Source organism: Periophthalmus magnuspinnatus, chromosome 1, assembly GCF_009829125.3.
Source record: "Periophthalmus magnuspinnatus isolate fPerMag1 chromosome 1, fPerMag1.2.pri, whole genome shotgun sequence".
NCBI classification, from domain to species: Eukaryota; Metazoa; Chordata; class Actinopteri; order Gobiiformes; family Gobiidae; genus Periophthalmus; species Periophthalmus magnuspinnatus.
The window spans coordinates 28,335,665-28,359,452 of NC_047126.1; the positions used below are offsets into that span (position 1 = coordinate 28,335,665).

The 23,788-nt window shown below is 39.3% G+C and overlaps 1 protein-coding gene across 5 annotated transcripts in view; it reads right to left on the bottom strand.

The window, feature by feature from the left end:
* inpp4b (inositol polyphosphate-4-phosphatase type II B) overlaps window positions 1–23,788 on the bottom strand; it is a 244,664-nt gene that overhangs the window by 170,409 nt on the left and 50,467 nt on the right. The window contains exon 1 of one of the 5 annotated variants that reach the window (XM_055221568.1): window positions 2,615–2,881. The exons of the other annotated variants lie outside the window; for them this stretch is intronic. The gene's annotated coding sequence lies outside the window, so the exon portion shown is untranslated. Of the gene's footprint in view, window positions 1–2,614; window positions 2,882–23,788 lie in introns of those variants that run through there. 5 annotated transcript variants of the gene reach the window in all.

Consider the following 23,788-nt stretch of genomic DNA (forward strand, 5'->3'; position numbering starts at 1 on the left):
CCAAACTGAAGTTACTTTGGCAAATCCAGTATTTTGTTGTTGGATTTTTTTTTTTTTACTTTCAAAAGCTTTTCTGGCCCAAAGGCTTAATAGGACAGGTTGTAGCATAAATTGGGAAGAGAGAGGGTAGAGACATTCGATAAACTGTTGAGGAGGATGTGGTGACATTCACATATGTGCAAAGACATAAACCACTACACCAATGGCAACCACTGGTTTTAATATTTAGGAGAAATAAACTCATATCTGCCATATATTCAACTAAGTAGTGATTTACAGATACCTGCAGGTGAGAGCATTTACCTCCCTTCCTCATATAGTTCTAGCTCTGGTTTTGGTTCTGATTGCAGCAACTAAACACATATTTCACGTATGCCCTTTATCTCAATTCCTTGGTAAACAAACAAGGCCTAGAGAGATGTTTTATTCCAGCACAAGCACCTATACCTACAGTTAAACCTTTTAAGTGAGGCAGAAACATGAGAGGACTGGCACATGGAGCACTTGTGAGGGAGATTGAAGAAGCCCATGGAGAGCTCTAGGCAATTGCAGCACCGGTCTGTGGGAGCTCTGAAGGCTTGGGTTGGTCATCACTTGGCAGAGGTAAACGGTCCGAGCAGAGCTGTAGATCTATTGATTTTCTGCACACCCGGGGTGACAGCGAGACACACAGACACGCTCACTCACTATCTCCAACCTGGACTATCTGTCTTTGCCGATTCGTTCTGCACTCTCGCACATACGTACACGCTGTGATGGTATGTTGTTGCTATCAGCTTTGAGCACGCTGCATGTTGGTCTTGTGATAAGTTTTGCACAAGATTTTGCAAATGTATAGTTTCTGTGTTAACATCGGTAGCTTTATCTGCAAAGGGTGCAGTGATTTCACGATACAGTAGCAATATTTAACCTCTAAGTATATTTCTTGCAATATTGTGAGAAGTAATTGCAGAAATACCCCTTGTTTTCTAGGTCCTAATGAGCTTTTAATGGTATCTTTAACTTGTTTAGTTTCTGCAACGTATTTCAATCAGGAGATGATGCAATGTGAGTGATAGCCGATTAATAGTTTATTGGCTTGATAAAGATTGCATTAGTCTAACTCTGCCAAGAAGAAATGGCGTGACTGGGTGGCATGTGCATGTTTCTTAACCCATTTTCTGTGTTTTTGGAAAAACTTTAAAAAAAAACAAAAAAAAACAACAACAATTATGTACAATTGCAAGACGGGGTAATAGTCACTGACATTACCATACGAGATGGCTATACTTAATTGACACAGCCTTATTTTTATAATAATTCTGTCTTACAAGGCGTTGCGCAGTTTCTTCTGCTTTATCCGGGGTTGGGTCACGGAGGCAGGAGTCTGAGCAGCTTTCAAGACACACTTTCTCCAGCTCTTCCAGAAGGATCCCGAGGCGTTCCCAGGCCACCCGAGAGACATAGTCCCTCCAGCGTGTCCTGGGCTTTCTCCAGGGCCTCCTCCCAGTGGGATGTGCCCAGAACACCTCTCCAGGGAGGCATCGAGGTGGCATCCACGGATGCCTGAGCCACCGCAGCTGGCTCCTCTCAATATGGAGGGGCAGCGGCTCTACTCCGAGCTCTGGGTTCTTTACTCTATCTCTAAGGGAGTGAGCAGTCACTCTGTGAAGCAAACTCATTTTAACTGCTTGTATCTGTGATCTTGTCCTTTTGGTCACTACCCAAAACTCATGACCACGGGTGAGGTAGGGACGTAGATTGACCGGTAAATCAAGATCTTTGCCTTGCGACTCAACTCCTTCATCACAACAACAGTCCGATACAGCGACTGCATCACTGCAGAGGCTACACCAATCCGTCTGTCATTCTCACACTCCATCCTTACCTCACTTGTGAACAAGACCCCGGAATACTTGAACTCCTCCAATTGGGGTAGAGAGTCTCCACCCACCTGGAGAGAGCAAGCCAGCTTTTTCTGGTTGAGAACCTCAGCCTCAGATTTAGTTTAGTGTTACTAAACTAAATGTTTAGTAATGCAAGATTAATGTATTGATTGAAGTCTACACTTTCCACATGCATTCAACTCCGCCAGTTTACATATTGCCATTTGAATTGGTTAATGCAATCTTGAGATGCATGTTTTTTTTCCTTGTAGCCTGCAGCCTAACTTAATCTAAAGTGACTGTTTTAACAAGACCACTTTGTATTTGAAAATTCCCATTGTGTTGCTGCAGAGGATACCTGGAAGACAGGACATTCATCTCCAAGCTACACCAATGACATTTCAAACAAGTGGCAGCTGAGACAGTCCGGGCACCGGCTGCATACAGACAGCTGGCAAACATTTATGAATATGGAAAGATTTACTGCACGGGGAGGTCAGCCGTGTCTGCACGAACACCCCCACTCCCCTGCAAGAAATCGGGCTTTACAAATTGGCCTAATTAAGTCATTAGAGATGCTATGACTTGCCATTTGCACTGACATGCAAACATGACCACAAATTATTGCAGACTATATATATATATTTATATATATGTATATATACACACACACACACATTTTTTTTTCCAAAAGTGGCACGCGGAGTAAAGAGTCAGACATTTACAGCAGAAGGAAGTAGTCTACTTACTTGGTTTTGGTGCACGCAGTCCTGATAGCGTTGAGCAAGTGAGTCAAAAAGAGTGGAAATAAGAAGCAAGGGGAAAAGCAGGGGATGTTATGTCTTCTTCTTTCCACTTAATGAGTCCTGAGACGTATCCCGCTCCCCAGTTAAGAGTTAGTCCAAGGATATTATTCCCCCCCGTACAGCACTGGTTTTCTTCAGCTGTGCAATTCCTTCTTTCCAGCCCGTGCAGTCATTGTAAACAGACTGGGCAGACTGCAGCGTGCGAGTGACTGAAAGCTGGCTACAGTCAGCTACTAGCGCTGTTGCGGCTGCTGCTGTGGCGGGCTGACACGGAGAGAGAGAGAGACAGAGAGGGAGAAAGGAGAGGAGAGAGAGCGCAAGGAGAGAGAGAAAAAGAGAGAGAGGGGGGAGGGAGGGGGAATATGCGACCTAGCCAGCGAAGGAGGGAGCAAGAAGAGGAAGAGACCCAAAGGAAGGAAGACAGACAATTATTGGGGCCAAACCAAGACAGGAACACAGCAAAATGCAGTGAGCGAAACAGGAGTGTGAAAGAGAGAGACAGAGAAAGAGAGAGAGAGAGAGAGAGAGAGAGAGAGAGAGAGAGAGAGAGAGAGAGAGAGAGAGAGAGAGAGAGTTGTATGTCACACTTCAACAGTAGCACCCTGTGACTCAGATGGCCAAGAGGAAAGAAACAATTGTTATGGCTATTTCTATTAACAGGTCAAAGAAACAGAATGTGCTGTTGCTGTTCATGTACAAAGTGGCACCACAGAGAGCCTTCAGTCATAGTCAGTCAGATTTTTACATTGCAATATGTAGTTAAATGGTCATGTCATGTAGCTTGGCAGGCTTACTTTTAATCGGACATTTAGGTTTTAAGGGATGGCTGCGTTTAAAATGGGAAACTGAGCTTGTTACTTGTATAAAGTTGATTAAAAATGCCATTTATAATAACAACAAAACTTCTACAGACTTTTAAAAACTTTAAAGTGGTGTCTCACTTTTAAAACACTGGCAGAAAGGAGGAAACACCAGATCTCTATGCTAATACATGTATATTGTGTATGAGGGCTGATAAATTTGTTCTTAAGAGAGTTTTTTGTCCCATTGTGCATGCTGTAGCTGCTCTGGGTGATAAGGCCTTGTGTAGGCTGTGCTCTTTGTTCTTCTAAAAGTATTTGTCTTCCTGTGAGACCAGAGTGAATGAAACCTGCTTAATCCCATGTTCAAAGTTGCCTGGGTCCATTCCAGGTTTAATTGGCATAATATGTAAAATTCTTGTGTTTCTAAAACCTTTAATAACTCAGCAAGATTTTATTTCTTTTGGCAAGCAATTTGATTTTGCATAATGTGTGTTTTAATAACTATCCTCATTCTTGCATAGAGATGTATTTCTTTCACTGTCATACCAATCAGGAGATCATGGACTTTTAAAAGTTTAGTGTACTAATATAGTGTACTAATATCCTGTTCATTTGTAAAATCCCTAAAAGCATAAATACTAACTTTTTCCAAAACTTTGTCTAAAACCCAGCCTACTTGCATTTTTTCAACAATTGCAATACATTTCAGAGTAACAACGACTTTCAATATATTTTAAGTTTGGTTTTTTTTCATTATTTTTTGGAGATTGCACTTTTTAAAATCACAAAAATCTAAACTTTCTCTGCATCTAAGAGATTACTCAAATACAGGTATCAGACGGTAAGCAATGCATAAGAAGCTTAAATACCACGTATTGATGTTGACATTTAAATATTTATTTTGGGATAACCAAACAACAGCAAGAGTCGCCGAGCCGAACTAAAACGGTCTGCATTACTCAATAAACAGACATTCTGACAGTCCAGTTCATGAGGCTGTCAGCTGCCAGACTTAGTGACAGGGCTCCGGTCCACCCATTTGTCAATCAAAGCTGTCCCCAAGCTAATCGTGCATAATTTACTTTTCTCATAACACACACACTCATGAATTAAACCTTCCACAGTTGTCCTCAAAGAATAACGGCAGTGACCCAATGCATTTTTATAACAAGCTGTAAACCTGTTTATTCTACTTGTAGCCTTAGCATTGGATTATTTACTTGTGGAGCCTGCCCCAGAGCGAGAGCACATAACTCTATGGACTTATGGCTACCTCGTCATGTGGACTGGATTATATAAGAACCCTGGAGGCTGTGGACTGGTACGAACAATAGAACATTTTCTAACTAACACAGACCTGTTTGAACACTAAAGGTCAAGATAATGGTATCTACAGTACATTTGGGACTGGCTCAATAACAACATTAAAGCCAAACAATGAAACTTTTGCTCCCAAGCACCCCCCTAGACTTGAGAAACCTAATTTAGACAGTGAGATCAACAGAAAATGTGGCAAAACTTTATAATAACTACCCTTTTAAAAGCCTTAATAAAACATGAACTCAGACTTACATCATAATAAACAAACACTTTATTATTCAGCGTTAATAACTAAGGTGCCTGGTGGGAGCTGGCGTCGCCGTAAACACCATCACAACAAAGAGCGACACAGTTGTTGGCACCTACTATGGATAGCTGCAGATCACAGTAGCGAGTAGTGGATTTTTTTCTCATTTGTACCAAAATGACCATGCAATGCTGCTGAATCCTCTACGTATGTGCAGACAATGTTACTATATTTTGGGCTTTCAGTACATAATGTGGCATTGTTAAGTAATATGGCTGTACAAAATTGAATTACTAAGCGAAGTAAGTGCAAAGCAGTGGGTATATACAGGTGGCGGCGAAAACGGGGGTGGAATGTTGACGTGTTAGATACAGGAGTATAAAGATTACTCATAGCATGAATCATACTAAATGTAACTTCGAGAAGGAAAATGACAAGGGAAAGAACTATAAGATTGTATTAGATCATCTTTAATAAATATCCTTACTCCTAATTCTAACCATTTACTAACCCTTAACTCTATGCTCATTGTTTATTAAGGATAATTAAGGTGTACTTATTATAGTAGCGCAGTGTGGTACCGCAAAGATTTTATGAAGTGTAGGTCCTGCGTATGAACAGTGTAATCCTAGTATCCCTGAAAAGAAAATTGCCAGAGCTTTACTTGAGGATTTTCATTATGGCAGAGAGGTCAATTTTCAGTAAAAGACTTTCACAAAAGTCCAAAGTACAACTTCAGTTCAAAAATAGTCTTCAAAATGTATTTTATTATGCAAAAACATAGAACTAAACTTCAAATGCCAGCCAGAACAAGACATAGCTTGGGAGGTGAAAGTGATGAAAGTGCAGGTGAACCAAATACACCACAGAAATGGACTGTGTGGGCAGAAACATTCAATTCTTCAACTCTTCTTTACCATGATGAATGATGACCTGAGTGCCAACTGCAAGCCCTGAACAAATAACTCCTGGACTTCTAGTTGTCGAAGCATTACCCAAGACACCTCTCACAGACTTTATCATCTTCCATCAAACCCACGTGTAAGTTAGTTGTGGCTCATATTTGTCAGTAATTCTTGATGTGCCTGATATCTGCCACTTGCAAATTTGTCGATGCAATAAGAATTTGCTTGAGTCAAAATCTATAGAGGTAACAAAGTGAGCGTGGAATAACAACATGCAAGGCAAATCCCTGATCAAAGCTGTATTAAGACCATTGGATTGTTGCTCCGCTAATGCCCCACTTTGAAGTCGGAAACATTTGACATATTTGAAAGCGTTCGGAAAGCGAGTGACACCAACTGCTATTAGCTTCAATAAGGGGAAAAACGCTGCCTACTGCAGAGATAGGGCTAGGCTTTGAGGATGCTGCTTGCAAAAGGAGATTTTGGGGAACCTGTTCTTTCCAACTTGAGTGTTTCATATTAAAGATGCACTGTGTAACCTCTCACAGATCTGACCTGTAACAACCTGGTGACATCACTTCATTGCCTCCATGATGATAAATAAGTTTAACATCATACTGTTGAACATTTCAGGCAACACAATACTATCTCCATGGAAACAAGCAGCTGTCTACCAGAAAAGTTACATAGTGCAAGACAATGCACTCTGTCTGACCAATCGAATAAGAGACAATGCCTATTATAAGAATCTCTGAATAAGCAGTACTAAGAAAAAATAGCTATTCTTTCCATGGAGCTACAAATGTGTACATGTGGAACCAGGTAAGTCATATGTCATCAACAATACTTTAACACATCTTTTAAACCGCAAAATAACCCTTTTTGTAGCCTAATACTATTGTAACTGCACATGGTACACACTACAGTATCTCTCCCTATGGCTGTGTATGCAAGCTTCAAGCAACATGTGCATTCACTGCAAGGAAATATAAATAAAGGTGGCAGCTGGCAGCAATTTTCCCATCAGATGGTAACCTGGCATCTTTGAAAGGCCCTTACTGATAAACAAGCAAGACATTCTGCCTTCCAAGGTGAGTCAGTTCTTGACACCGTAGCGGCCAAAAAATTTGAAAATCTTGTTCCATGTAAGAGAATCAAGTATTTTTCTGAGAAAAGGCACGTACAAGGACTGTTAGTGAAGAGTAAACTAATAAATGGTCAAACAAGTGGACCATTTTGGATATCCCTTAGTTACTTCTTTAGTTATGTCGTAAATAGGACTTATAAATTAATGTAATGATTATTTTTGATGACACATTCACACATATTCACAAATTATTCAATTAGTCAGTTAATTAAATTTAATGTTTTATAGAGCAATTTGTTTTGCATACACATTCAATTTACTGTTGTTTTTATCAGTTACACCAACAAAAAGTGTATTTTGTCATATAGAAACAATGCTGATTATGTTACTTTGTCTATATAACATGTAAGACAGTATAGGGTTCTAGACAAGGTCATACAATACTACTCAAAATGAGCTAGATAGGCTATGCTGTTGTTAATTTCAATATTTAATGCAAATAATACACAAATTGTAGCCTAAATAAACACTTTGAGATGTATGTATTGTTCATTCTATTCAGCGTATAGTCCATAGAATATCTAATACAGCTCAGTGCTGCTTGCTATAATACAGAACTACAGTTACAGTCAGCCCCTCACAGTCAGATTGCGTGTGTCCGATGGGTGTTTATTTGAACCGCTGACAGAAATCTGTGTGTGGGTCAACATGCCATGTGCAGTCCATGGTGCTGCGCCTGTACAGTCCGTGGCACCATGACTGTAGCCTACAGTCTGCGATGGCTATGTGTGCATGTAAACAGCACCTGCATGTGTAGCTCTGCTAAAAACCTGAGTCTCCCTGAAGGACAACTTGTTTTGGACAAAGTTTTGAACACATGTGAGCAGAGAGAGTGGACAGCCTGTGGCACACGCAGCACTATGAAGTCTGCCTCACTTTTCAGCACGAGGAGCCCTTTTTCCTTTCACGTTCTATTCAGCCACGATCCTGCTCCAGAGCTGAAGACTCTCTGCTGATGGTCTATCGCATGTGTCTCACAAATGCACTGCTGTGCTTTGTGTGGAAATACAGCGCAGATGTTCAGAATGCACCTGTGGCGTACGTCAACATATTTTGCTATTTGATGTTGTCGATTACATCAACAAATCACTGCAGCTCTAATAGTTAAGAGAATAGCACAACTCTAGAGCAAGGTTACTTGACCTAGTCACAATTCTAAATGAGGGAAACAGGACTGAATTGCCCTACTATCCAGTGAAATCAATTTTGATGTTATACAACAATCTCAGGTTTGTTGACAAGATATCTCAAATAAACTACAGTTTTATATTGTTCTTATACAATTCAACAATAAGCCATTCACATTCATTCAGTTTCACCACGTTTTTGGTTAAAATTCACATGCAGGAAACTAAAATGGAGGCCACCTACTCTGCTACTACACCTAGCTAAAAAAGTATTTTTTGTGTTTGCCTGAAAACAGAAAGTCAGCTCCATAAAATCATTACTATTGCCTTCACTCTCACACTCTCCAGGCTGGATCACATTGACCTCATTCTCTTGAGTAGAATTTGCCAAAAAACAAAATGGACAAAGACGCTCTCACATCAGAGCTAACCTGCCTGGCCTCTCCTGTCTACCTCTTCATTACATTACGAGCACTGGGCGGCCATTTGCCCTTCAACCACTGGAGGTGAGGAGTAATGCGTTATGTGTCCAAGTGGTAAGTACATCGACAGGTAATTGTTCCATCGTGACCTATAAAAGGATAGTGCAACCCCAATTCTTAGAAAGTTACTTCAAAAAGTAATTAAAGCCAAAGTAGTCTGCAGATTAGCCTTTTGGTTGAGGACTAGGTACACCAGCTTCTCTCCATGGAGATGTACATGCTTTGACTTTAATAATAATAATAATAAATAATAATAAAACTATTTCAGTTAAAGCTTCAATTTCCAGAGTTCAGTTGATGCTATTCAAAATTACCTGGAACAGGAACGCTTGTTTGCCATAACAAACTACACATGGAGGAGAAATCTAAAATAGTGGAGGGTTTCATACTTTGAATACAGTGACCTCAAAACCCTGAATGGTCTTAAATGAAAAAATCAACTTGAAATCTGAGTGCTATTAGTGATTTACTCAACTCACTAGAATAAAGGAAAAAGAGTTTGTTACTTACTTTTGAAATGTCAAAATTTTGAATAGCCATGTTTTAAAGATAATATAATAGGGATTTGAAAAGGCTGCATCTTAAATGTATTTTAAATTAAGTTGTATTCAGCAGGCTTGGATAATTCTGTATTCCTCGGGCAGTAAGCCTTATCTGACTGGAACAATACTGATTTGTTCAGAGATACAAGCCACTTTGATGTGTTCCTCGAATAAATTCCGACATTACATGCTTTGTTAATTTCTATGCGTTCTTCAAGGGTAACTTTTTTGCTATTATCAAAGGCACCGGGACGAAAAACACAAGCGAATGTGTGAACGTGAATATAAAATCAGTGAAATGCTGCCTCTTGGATCTATTTAGCTAATCTTTGCCTAAGTCTTGTAAGAACACACAGTGTAAAATTGCGGACATGGGTTTTCTAATTGGCATAGCTTTCTGTGATTTAATGTCAGTACCCAGGCATAATCACTGATCATTCTTATCTCGTTTTTACGCTTAGAAGTGTATAAATTACCATATGGACACGTGCAGGCTTTCAGCAGAAAATCCATAGCCGGAGTAAATTATGAGGTAAGTTACTAGGTGCAACAACAAAGGCTACGTTATGATTCAGGGGAGAATCAATATTTTAATATCTAAGTGCCGTTAAAAGTAGAGCAATGGTGTTGGGGATTTGTCAATACTGAACCCATTTGGGAGTTTAATTAGCCTGTGCACAGAAATACCATCCACAGTGACAAACAAACTCATCATGAACGCAGCCTCTTTGATATCCCCTAACTAAAAAAAATCATTTCTTCGTATTTTTGTAGATTGAGATTTTCCACTGAATAAGTCTCACTAGTGTGCTATTTTTACCCCTGTAGATCTGCAGTATGTCGAACTAAGATATTCTGGCACTGTGAAATTTCAATCAGATAATGACAGAATCCGGGTTGAGTAATAGCACGAGGCAACAGAGCGCAAATGGACGGGAGGAATCTAAAATATTGAAGGTTTCATTTGCAATACGAATACTGTGACCTCGAAACCTTGCTCTGCTCCAACTAAAGTTATGAACTGAAAATCGAAATGATATTAGCGATTCACCCCTCTCACTAGGTCATGAACTTTAGGCATGCCACGCTCAGCTGTGCCATGGCAGAATGAGAACATTTTTACATAATTAGCATAACTAGTATATTTTACAAGCAGTATGCGTAGGTATGTATAATCTACTGCATCACTAAAGCACATCTTCCTGTTCATAATAAAGAGGACAATGTGTCTGAATATGCACATTATTGCTGCGTTTACAACATAACACGTTAGCTAACTTCAGAGCTTATTCATGAATCAATAAAAACATGGACACAGTGTAAAACAACATTGATTTGCAGAAAACATACTTTGCAATGTCCTTGATTTTTTTTAATTAATTAAACTACACTATAGGCCTGTTTTGCAATATGCGTTATGAGTATTACGAACTGTGATATTGTTATTATTGAAATACTTGAATGTACTTTTGACATCATTTCAGTTACAATAAAACAAAAAAGTTACATGCTTTAATTTATGAGGGAAACTCTAACAGAAACTAAACCAAAACCTAAATCAAAGCTAATTTTGGACGTCATAAAGAAACTAATTAATAAAATCAGCTGTATTTAACATATTCCTTTTTTAAAAACAGTGCATTTTTGATTATGAGATCGATATTGATTATTGCGTCAGTCAATATCACGATACTGACGCTTTTACAATCCACTGTGCAACCCGACACTACGCTAATTAAAATTAAATGATACGTATCAGCACAGATTGCTATAAACAAGTTGAGTGAAGCTTTAAGCAGGATTTCATTAAAGGTGCAGTATGTAACTTTTCTTCATGAAAATGTTACTGCTTTGTCTGGCATGTTTCATACAGCAGTGGAACTTCCTATCTTGCGTTTAATCAATATTGCACAAAAATATCTTGAACGCATTCTTGCTGTCACCGGGCTTGCCTCTCCACAGATCTGACCTGTAATGTGGCCTGATGATGCCGTCCGCTCGAATCCACAGAGATCTAAATAAGTTTAACGCCATATTATGCAACACAGACAAAGGAATAACATCACCATGGAGACAAGCGGGTGGTGGAATCCAGTCTAGAAAAGTTACATAGTGCATCTTTAAAATGAAAGTGATTCGAGTCCAAATATACCCAGAACATGGAGAGAGATTTCAGCCCGATGGTGCTACTCACTCACAGAGGAAAAAAGACAACTGCTCTCTCAGGAAATTTTCTTCTGGGTACGTCCTCTCCGAGATGTGAGCAAAGTAAGATTGAAGAATATAATGTACCACTTTCTTTCAAATAGCTTCAGTTTGGGTTTAGCCTCCAAAGAATGGTGTGCAGAGAGATGAGAGGTGAGGAAGACACATGCGCACACCTCTCTCACACATTCTTCAGCTTGTCAATGCTTGTCCCCTAAACATGCATGCCTTCTAATTCTAGACCTGCACTCTGCTTCTCTGTGTAGGCTGGCTGTCATCTTCAGGGCAAAACAACTGTGTACTCTGTTATGGACAAAATAATAACAGATTTCTGAAAACTAGCTGAAATATGAAATTGAAAAAAGGTTGTATTGCTTGTTAAAACAATGTGGGCGGTTAGCAGGTTTCCAATACAAATTTACACACATTACAGACGTCTGATCAAGCCAAAGCAAAGGGATTTAAAGAAAAGTTACAAATGAGCCAGGGAAAGTATATAGACCATGAACTTCTCCCACGTACAGAGTCACATAAGAAAGATGTCTTGCCCAGTAACACAACAACACACTGGTCAGGGTAGAATTTGTACTACCAACCTTTAGAACCACCTAAGTCACTGTCACTGTCTGAATACAACGGATACTTCCTAATTCCTAAACATTTATGGTCGATTCCCCACTTTTTACTGTGTTGATAGTTTTACCTTTTAAGCACGACACTGTTATGGACTTATGCACAGTACTTTATCTCCAAAACAAACAACCAAACCGAAAGGGAAACTCGTGTTCAGATAGGCCCGCCCTTGGTACACTGGAAGGCCGCTCTCTCGCAGCCTTCCCCACTCTCAGCTCTGGTTCATAAACTTTAATGGCTAACCCTGCTGCAGACTGGCGATAAAAATCAAGGCTCCCTTCACCAAGTCTGTAAACATGACTAGCTTTAGCAGCCCCGCAACACACTGTACAGCACTATTGGTCGCTCATCTATTGACTTGTACTGTATTCAAATTACAGCTGTGCAAACATACGCTCCTCTGATGGACTCCCCTTTATAACGGCCGTCCACGTCAATATAAGTGAGACCAGTTTCTATTCTGACGTAGCGATTCGGTGTAAGGATTTTTATCGTTTTTTTTCAGAATTGCACGGCACTATCAGATGAGAGCTGCTGGAGAGCTGTGGTTAGCTGCTTCCCCTTCTCTTGCTTTCTGCGGTTTGCCGACTGGCCCGGAGATCTGCAGCCGTGAGACGATGAACTTTATCATTTTGTCACCAAGTAGACGCGCAACTAAGCTGCACTTCCTGTTTGTCACATCAGCATGGCACTGTGGAGTCTGAATTCAACCTACATGAACCAGTACAGGGACAAAAGGAGTCAGAAATCTGCTGATCGCATACAAATTATAGGTTGTAGTGACTGAAGAAGGCTATAAAATTGTACTTAAAATGTATATTGTAATAGAAATCAATGCTTTATGAGTTAGAATTCATCAATTAACCCAATAACATAACTTTTAATGAGCGGGTATTATGCAAATTCAACTTTTTTGAGCTCTCTCTCCATGTTACAACGTTGTAGCTCATCAAAACCACGAGAAATAATCTGTGCATATTTAAGTGTTCTTGCAGTTTCTCACGGTCACTATTCAAACCCTCCTTTTAGTTAGGTATGAGACCACATGTCTTCTAAGGCTCAGCCCACAAGCCTACGTAACCAGGAAGCTCTCTGCTCATGCTCCGACCACATCCCACCAGGTCTGCGCTCTTTTTAGTCATGGTTTTCTGCAAATAGAGCATTTTCAAAGCAATAAATGGTATCATGTGATCTAATTATGTTAAAAGTTATAGAGTAATACCCAATTAATAAAAGTAGCTCCAAATAGTTAGCTTCACCTGACTCAAGAATTGAACCTAGGACCTTCCATGTTTGACTCCAGGGCTGTCTGGGCCTTTCTGTGCAGAGTTTGCATGTTTCTCTGAGCACTCTAGCTTCCCCAATCAACCTAAAACATGCACAATAAGTAAAAACCGTCCAGCTACAGTAATGCTGACCAAGCCCAGCTCTAGATGCGGAGTTGGGTCCCCGGGCGCTGTGCCGTGGCGCCCGCTACTCCTGACAGTCTGTTCCAGCGGCTTTGAAGGATGGGTCAAATGCCGAGGAAATATTTCTGTGCACGGACAATAACCTTGCTGTGGGGCGAGAATGCAGCCACCATGACAACAATCTTATAGACTGAGTATGACTGTAGAGCATGCTGAATTCCAAAACAACTATGGGTCTTAGGCAGGGTACTTTGTTTCTAATTGACCTACCACCTTAGAACCAACTAAGGTAAAGGTAAGGTGAAACTGTCAGCTGATACTATAAGCAGTCTTTTCAAATCTTTGTGTCCAACTGCGCCAGAAAGAAGCCGGTAATTGCGACCAGCTCTCGGATGATACGTTCCTCATAACTGCGGTGGATACAGTGCAGGAATGCTCAGTCGGCAGTTCACAGTCCTTATGGAAAAGTGAGGCTGGGAGCTCACCCTCAGGCCCGGGAAGGCCACAGGCAATGCTGGGCCATTTCCTTTCACTTCCAGTTTGTCTGACTCCCTTTCTCTTTCTCTCTCACACACATGAATACACACACAAACGCACACACAATATAATAGTAGTATAATATGCTAGCTCATGCCTGGAGCGGCTGAGAGCTTTCTGCTTTAGAGAGAAGGGCTATAGGGGCTATGAAAGTAAACAGCTTGGATCAAACCAACTCTCAACTCCCTTTGAAGAGTGCAAGACAATTACAGAGATCAATGGTGCAGCCCAGGGGTGGTTAACAGCCCAGACAGGCCGACAGACAGGGATTGATGCCCTGGAAGATCTAGTGACTCTTCAGTGGCTGCTCCTTACAGACTGGATATATAGATACAGGCAGGAACACAAAAAGGCATGTTTCAATGGGGCACAGGTCAGGCTGAGTTATATCGCTCCAAACTGGTCAAAGGCATTGGTATTGTACAAAATGACTCAAAAAATGAACAATTACAATTCAACTACCGGTAAACATTTCTCTGAACTGCTCGTTTCATAAGATTCAAAGAAACCACATGAGAATTACAAACTTTAAAACATGAAATGGAAAAAAAAATGTTTTGTATTTCCTGGCAACACTGTCAAGGCCGTTTTTACTTTTTCTACGTCTGGAAATGTCAGTTATGTGAGCTCCTTTGATTCCAAAAAAAACCTGTTGATACATTCTTGGTACCCAATCTTATGCACAGTCATATAATGAAATCTAACTAAAATCCAAAGTAATACTTGAATCCAAGTCTTTTTAAATGCTACAGATAGAGTTTAAACATAAACTTTTTAGTGCCTGCACCAAACTATATTGATTCAGCCATGTTGGTAATTCTTAGTGAAAACATGCCTAATGACTATTGTGCTATCAGTGTGTGAGAACAAACACTGAGTCAGTTTCATTGGCCAATTTCTCAGACTAGACCAGATGGATGCAAACACTAGTGTGGGAGGAGAGTTGTACTACAATAGACCAGCCAGCCAGGATCCATCTTTAGCAAAGATCAATAAATACCACCCAGCACGCAGAGATGCTTCAGAGCAAGTTTGTGTATTTCTCTATTTCTGAAAGTGATTGGTGCTGGTTGTGATGTTATGGTTTTGCCTAGAATGTTACACAATAGGGCCTTAAACTTATCTATCTCCATCAACAGCCACTTTTCCAGGAATAGTAATTGTAACCGTAATTGAATAAATGTTTTTTTTTCCTGTTCCAGAAAAAGCAACCACCTCCATGTGGACAAGCAAGTGGCAGACCCTCCATCAGAAAAGTTACACAGTATACCTTTAATTTGTTTGCGGAAGCTAATTAAAAATATTCACTGTATTCATGGGTTTTACCTTCCTGTTATGGGCAACATTTTGAGGACTTTTCACTATTCAAAATACAGGACATTTAGTTCAAATTGTTAAGTTGATAAATTGTTAACTGCTAATGGCAACAGTACTAATTTTCATCATCGTGAAACACACAAATAGATGTAGTTAAAACTAAACCTGCAAGCAGTGACAAAGGGCCCTCGCAACCTTTGAGACCATAGAAGGGCACGCTCCGTTAGAGGGCTGCTTATCAACCCTGGCTTGACATTTGATTCAAAATTGCGACTGTCACACGTCCCATTTTAACTTTACAGTGGGTGTTGAAGAAGAAGTGTAATTCACGTGTAATTATGTCAAGGTGAACCCTACATTTGATGATGTTTGCAAACGTTACAAGGATTTTCTATGCTTTCAAAATGGCTGCTTCGTAAAGAGGCTCGCCATGACCACACCCTGAGACATATGTAAATTCTTTTAACAACTTTTGATCCCAGATATGTTCTGATGACACTGTCTCAGTTTGGAGTCCGTCATATAAAAACCCTAGGAAAATTGGCTTTTTGCTCATAATCAGATGAAGGGTAATGTCTCTGATAAACTAAATTTTTTCATCCAATCATAACTTTGTACCTTTTGTAGATTTTTTTTCTGAGTCGGGCTCTCATTGGCCTCATAAAAATCAAAGTTTGAGGTGGCGCTACTGAGTCGTTTCGTCCTTTCATTATTTTTTCTCAGTATCTTCAGTCAACATTAGAGCTCAAGTTCAAATTTTTGATACCGGTCATTGGTGTGTCGGGTCTTGTTTACTACTTGATTTTTGCCAATTTCCGAGCTCTGCTTTTAATTAGTCCCTAGCCAGGATGTTGTCCCAGGCTTGAGCCTAATAATAATCTTAAAATCTTCATTAATTTTTTTACACTCAAAGGATAAAAGATAGAATGACATTGTTTCTCATTATGAGCATCTCTGTAAATTCTTTCCCAGATCCATGACAGATTGGCTTTTATACATTTCTTCAAAAAAAAATCTGAAGGGGGCGCTATAAAACCAACTTAAAAGATGAGCCTTTATTTTCATGTCATTACATCCAGCTCAGAAATGAACATGCACGCTCACTGGGTCCACTCAAATCTGACAATGTTTGTGGAATGTTTGTGTTTTTTTGTTTTTTTTAATTGACATTTTGTCGAAAAATTACCATGACCGTGCTCAACCTTCTACTTGAGATCTGACTGATAATCTTTCATTGCACATGGGTTTTGTCTGTTTTGACCAAGTCTGAAGTGTTTTTGATGAAAACTGTTGGAGAAGATGTCAAAAGATTATGATGACTCGCCCCCCGCAGGCCCTAATTCAACATCCTTCTCCCCCATGTTGGAAAAGATTTTCTCCAGTTACACTACTGAAACATGTGGGCCAGGTATGGATATCATTTTATGCAAACTGAATAGACATTGTGAGGCATCTTGTGACGTTCCTACGCTTCTAGGTTCTGTAACACATTACCATTACTACCCACAGACATGCTGACGAGCAATGTTCCATATGTGGGAAGGCGCTCATCCTGTTCTTCTCAAGGTATGTATATATATATATCTAAAGCCGCTTAAGTAATGTCTATACAAAAACTGTGCTACGTGGAGAAGGTTGTGCGAGTTTGCTGAAGTACCTATTGCTTTCAAATAATGCTGGATCCTATGTGCTGCGAATCACAACAAAAGCACCATTCCTCAGTGAACACCGTGTCAATACTTAGCCTCGTCACAGTTTAACAGAAGTGACAGCCACTCCTCTAATGATGAAACAGAGCTGGGAATAGAACTTAAGGAAAGCAAGTGTAATATATTGTGGTGTATCTTCACTTCAGCCAAGGTAGAGTACAGTATTTACTATCAGGCTTTACATCGGTAAGGTTGCAGTGCTCCGAATACTCAAACAGAATGACCAAAAGGTGGACACCAAAAGCCTGTTTTCTGATGGTTTAAGTGGGCGGGCTTAGTTCTGTTCTAATACTAGACCACTAGACTCTGCTCACCACCTTGACACAGTAAATGCTGAAGTACAGGAAAGAGTGGGAGAGAAGCAACACCCGCAAGCTATTTTTGTTCCAAAGAGCAACACTATATTATTCGGCTAAATTGCACATTAGCAAGTTGATGTAAGCAGCGGGGTCTTTTGAACTACACATACTGCTTAAGAGAAAACAAAATGTGTCCTTGGTGGCCGTAAGATAAGCGGATAAATAGATATTCAGATTGGTTTTGTAGTGAATAAAAAGGAATAAGATGCGATCAAAAACAGATATATTTTTTGGGTTTCTGTAAAGGTGGCAGTGCAATCTCTAATGGTTTCCCACCCTCTTGTGACATTCAGAGGGGAAGTGGCTCATTCCATATTATCCTCCAATAGCATCTGCACAAACTGAGCTGAACGACGACAACAGCAGCAACAAGGAGCCCCCCGTCCCACACGCGTTAAGAGCAGTGTACCCCGAGGGGAAGGGGTGTGGAGCAGCATAGCTAATCTGCACCAACAAAGATCACTAAATACTCAAAGGCTTGCATCACAATGTAAGAATTAGTGTTTAGAATGTTCTATACTATTGGGCCCTATTTTATATGTTGTAATTGTATTTTCCATAGCCCTCTGCTGGTAACCATAAGGGATGAAATGTCTAATTAGCAGCTCAGCAATTAGCAACATGACACTAAGAGACATGAACCTAAAAGTCCTAAAACTAAAATTGAGGGTAAATGAGTGTATTAGCCTTAGAAACACCACAAAGGATGATTTTGTGGTGTTTTGTTACTACTCATAAATTACATCATTACTTCATGCATTAAACTATGCAGGCAATATGCAGTGTGAGACTGAACCTACACACATATGAAGTCTGTTGATGAAGTCGGTTGATCCAAAAAGTTTTTTAAAACATCAATTTTTGAACTTTTGTCCTTGGTCTTTTCTAGGCCTTGGAACATAGAACTCTCTGAATTTCAATCATGACCTGGTTAGACCGCCTTATTAAAAATGTCCATCAAAGTCTAGTCTGTTTGCAGAAAATATTGATTTGAAAATTGCATGTTAGCCACTCGTTCAGATGACCTTGACCTTCTCGCAGCACAGAATCTCTCCCTCCATGGATTCGTCAAAGCGTGAGGTCTTTGAAATGACTCGCTACTGCATACATGGTACGCCACTTGCAGTAGTGTAAGTACCAGCCTGGCAAGCCTTATACTTTCCTTTTGAACTTAACCCAGAGTGTATAGACATCATTGCCATTTGTATGTGTGTGTGTGTGGCAGGCAGCATATCTTAAGACTGCAGAGGAAGAGCTCTGCAAAGGCGGCGGTGTTGACTAAAGCATAAAGGTACGCACTCGCACACAGTGAAGAGGACATCATATGGCCCAGTGAAGCTGCGGCAGATTCAAAACCTTTCAAACTTGAGCTTCTTCCAACTCAATTTTAGACTATATAGGATTCTGAATTCAGAATTAAAGTACCAGATTTTTTCCCATGCATTTGAGCAAAATTTGTGTTGTCCCAGTACATACATTTTGCTGCAAACTGCTTGTATCTAATTAGAAAGCATTTTATTGTTCAATAATCAGGAAGTGTGCGTCTGCATGCTACTTGTTATTAATTTTAACATTAAAGCAAAACTTTGTGTTGTGAAAAGTGTTTATAAACTAATCGCGGCTAATAGTAGAGAGAGTTTCTATGTTGGTCAGCTAGACAGATACAGATGACCATCGCTGAGATGGTCTCTACTTTGAACCACTCCTGGACGAATGAAGGAATACACATTGTGGTGAATAATTTGGATGTTCAGAAGGTAACTAAGGAACAACAGACTAAAATGCAACTAAAAGATACAACTAAAAATCACGGCTAAAATATTAAAATACTGGCTTATTGATTATGTTCCATTTTAGTTATAGATTTAGATACCATTGAGTTTTCCACAGCACAAAACTCAAAGGCTTTTTAAGGATTTTAAAAATGATCTTTTCCCTAGTATGTCCTCACCACCAAAAAGGCCATATTTCCTATTTTAGTCACTTTTTGCTATTAGTGTAGCTGCTCTGGGTCCTGACTAGAACGAAGAAGTACGAACTCATAAGTCTTGTGCTCAGGTCTCTGCACTGGCTCCTGTGGCTCAGAGAATTTAAAGCAGCTCTGCTTGTGAACAAGTCTCTCCATGGCCTAACACCAAAGTACATCTCCCACATGTTAGTGCCACATGAACCATATCGCGCAATGAGGACCTCAGGGACCGGCCTCCAGCTGGTGCCCAGAGTCAGGACTAAGCATGGAGAATCAGTGGGGAATTCAGCTTTAAGCAGTTAAAACCAGGGACAGTCTTCATGAAGATGTCAGTTTTATATATATATATATATATATATATATATATATATATATATATATATATATATATATATATAATTTTTGACCTCATAAGGTCTCAGTGAGTGTGTATACAGATATTTGTCCCCACAATGTGATAAATACCCATTCAGTCACTCTGAGGAAGTGGCTGGGCAGCTCATCAGTGCCTGAGTTAGCCATGGAAAATAGCCTCATGCACACACACACACACACACACGCGGCCAACACGCATCAGCACTTTCCACCTATGTCTGTGTCAAAGGAAACCATTACACAGCAGAATACCACAGGAAGCTATAGGCAGCACTCCACTCTTCTTACTTTACTGAAAAAATGAGAACTTTCACTAAGCTACTTTCGCCTTAGAAGAAAAAAAAAAAGATTAGAGTCAGCCAAGCGTCTAATTCACCTGTGACCCACTAATTCATTTGGCTGATAATCTGCTATTGCAGGTGACACTAACAATCTGTGATATGATGAAAGAGAAGAGGCTGGGGGGAGGATGGGTTACAAGAGCTTTGGGTCTGATTGGCGGAGGAGATATTTGATTAAATTCTCAAATGAATAATGCATTATGAAATGGATCCAGACAAATCCCGCCTTGAGAAGATTGGAGTGGGATTATAGCCAAGGAGGAGGTGACGACACAAGAACAGGTTTTTCCGGGAGAAAGGTGTACTTCAGTGTGGAGTGGTCACCTGGCTTCTCACAAGGTAATTTTTCAAGGCTCTATTTGTATGCATGCAAGGTGGTGCGCAGAGGACCCGACGCTCTGTGAGGGGAATACACAAGAGTAGATTAGCTGACATATACGGAAGGGAGCGACGCGTGTGTTCATAACCTTCGTCTTGCAGGGCTCTTGTGGGGAATAAACAAGAAAAGGGAAATGCAAAGTGCAAGTTATATTTTGTTTGGGTTTGCAATTAGTTTTTATCCCGATGGAAGTTCAAGAGGATTACCAGGAATGCCACTGACAACACCAGAGTGTCAAAGCCACATAAAGGGAAAGCAATGAGAGCTTTTGAGCCACTACTGTTTGCAGTATACAAAATATTTATAGAAACAGTTTGAAATGTATTCTTGTAATGCCTTTTGAGATGTACATACCACCTCATTTTCAAAGGATTACAGTATAGTATTTTTTTCTTCAAGGTCTGACCAAGAATTTATCATTAAGAATTATTACAAGCAGAAAGTGCTAGATTCTTGTATTCACACCAAATATGCAGTCATCCAGGCTAAATACAGACATAATCATTGATCCAGAAACACTTTAGGTTTAAAGTTAGTTATATATTTTGTTACAATACTTTAAATAAAGCTGGAATATTTTGTGAAATACAATTTTTTATTTATTTTTTTGCTTTGTAATTTGCCGTGTTAAGGTTCAACAATTGTACAAATAAATTTGCAACTCATTAATAGACTGATTGTCGTCCCTAAGAGCTGAAGATTATTGTAAAATATTTTTCAGCAATGTCAAAATTTTCCAATGCATTTGGAATAGCCAAATGATTTAGAAAAAAATGATGGACCATTAAAAATGATTCTACACAACTCACAATAATAACTACACAAACATGTAATTGGGAGTACTGTACAAGTGAATTTCCACTGGTATGAAGGGAAGATTTTTAATTAGCTTAATGTTTTTGGGGAGATAATAAATCATGGTTAGAACCCGGAAAAGGTCAGACTGAAGAGAAAATGATTAGGTTTTTGTGTTGATTTATCTGGAGCAAGTAGGAAGGATATTTTTTAGGAACATTTTGACCATTGCCAATAATGGTTTTGTGGTGTGGTTAGCAGCAGATCGTACCTGGTATGGGGTATGGGATTTGTGTTCTCCACTTGCATTTACATTTAGTTTCAAAGTGAAAATAGTGCAGACCTTAAATACACTTCATTAACTGCCGCTGATCTCCTGCAAGGTTTTTCTGTAATGCCTTGCTCTAAATAGCAGCTTTATTGGTGTATTTTACTTGTGCTAGCTTGTGGCTATAGCTGGAGAATCCGGGTGCCTCCTTATGGCAACAGCAGCAGCAGACATCTGCTCAGCACTTTTATAAGTAATTAGCTTCTCTGCTTAGATTTAGTTGGTTGCCTTTTATTGAGCGTGCACCATTGCAACAACCATTTTCACGAATGGCTACACGCAGGCCTCACAACAAAACCTACTGTGCACTTCATTTGCAGCAATTGTGAATATTCATGGGTACAATGAGTCACTTTATTAAAACGCATGTCATCACAGTGGGGGAACAAAGTAATTATCTGTTGCTTTCCTAAACAGTTTGGAAGACTGCCAGCCATTGGAAGGATGGGCACTGCGCACGCCTCAGTTATAGAAGGCTCTTTATTTCAGTGTGTTGCTTTCGTCTGTGAATAGCCAATGTCATGTCATTGAAAATGTACATTCTGAACATTCTGGACAGAGCCATACAAGCGGATCTGTTATGCAACCATATTATAGTTGGCACGGGACGATAGTGAAATGTGGTGTCACAATTATCATGGCCAAAATAATTGTGATTAACGATCACAATATTTATTAAAGTTACAGTTTAAAAACGTTATAGATATGAATAATTTAGTCTATTTATATAACACATTTAAACAACTTTAGCTGATCAAAGTGCTTCACGTAAAAGTCAAGAAAAAACAAATATACAGATAACATGATACATAGAAAAGAACAATAAAACAGCAAGATAACCTGTGTAACTCCTATTAAATGCCAGGAAGAAGAGGTGGGTTTCCAGACTAGTCTTAAACTGTGTTAAAGACTGAGAAGGTCTATAGTGTTGTACTTTGTTGTACGTGAAAACAACAATGATCTAGAAGAGATCATCATGGAGAAGTTGTTTTTTTTCTGCACATTCTGGTGATACAACAGCGATTATCTTTGTTGGTGATTATCACAATTATATAAAATGTCAAACTATTACTGTCTTCCCTTTCATTACAATGAAATATATTATTGTCCCACTCCTATGTTATAGTAGTTTCCTCCTTTTTTACCCTCTCAAAGTTGCATTTAAAGTGATTTATGTTTGAGTAATCTTTATTGTACTGTATTCAAGACGTCACTGCTCTGATCAATCCAATTTCTGTACTTACTTCGCTCTCCAGTTTTATTTGATAAAACTGATACGCATAGGATTCATTTCTTTCTAGCGGGAACTGTACCTTTCAATATATATATTTTTTTATTTATCTGTCTGTTGAAAGGGTTCTATATAATGTTAGTGATTCATGAATTCTAGTGCAAACTCATAGTTCTGATTGTGAAAGATTATGAAGATTGGGTCGATAGAAGGATTTCCATGCAATGTTTAAACAATTTCACAAATATATAAATTAAACTAACATTTTAAAAATTTGAAATACAGATTTTCTTTTGGAGCATTGTTTCATATCAGAACTTTATGTTGAAGAAGCGCTTTCATTTCTTACAGTGTCCATTTTATCTGAGATGTGAAGCAAATTCAATTCAGCTTTTGGAAGTCTGCCAGTAAATGTACATTATGACTTTGCCACATTAAAAGCGGCCACTGTTCTATAATTACAAGGTTGATTTGCAGAGTGCACAAACAAACAAGTGCCTTTTTATGCACCGCCTTTCTACATATTTAAGCATTCAGATAAAAATATGCAATGGAATAAATGCTCGCAGAAGATATGGGCAGCTTTGAATATAAGAAGCATTTATTAATAGATGAGTCAAATCCCAAAGCAGATAAAAGAGTTCTAGGAGGCAACTGGACTTTCACATAAGCATAATTGTGCAATCGATCAAATGCACTTTTTGTTGCCCGCTGTGCTGGAATGTGGAATTAAATGCACATAAATGAGCATAATTTATGACCAGATGGAATGGGCAAGAAGCAAGAGTAGCAAAACTGGGAGCAGAGTGTATAACAGCATAATTACTACAGGAATTTTGGCCTTGTTAAATATGCAGGTGTTCTTAAGCACATTAGTAAACCATATGTTAATTTTGACAAGAATTTAGTTTTAGTCTTAGTTTTTACTAAAATGGTGTATAGTAAAAAAAAAAAAAG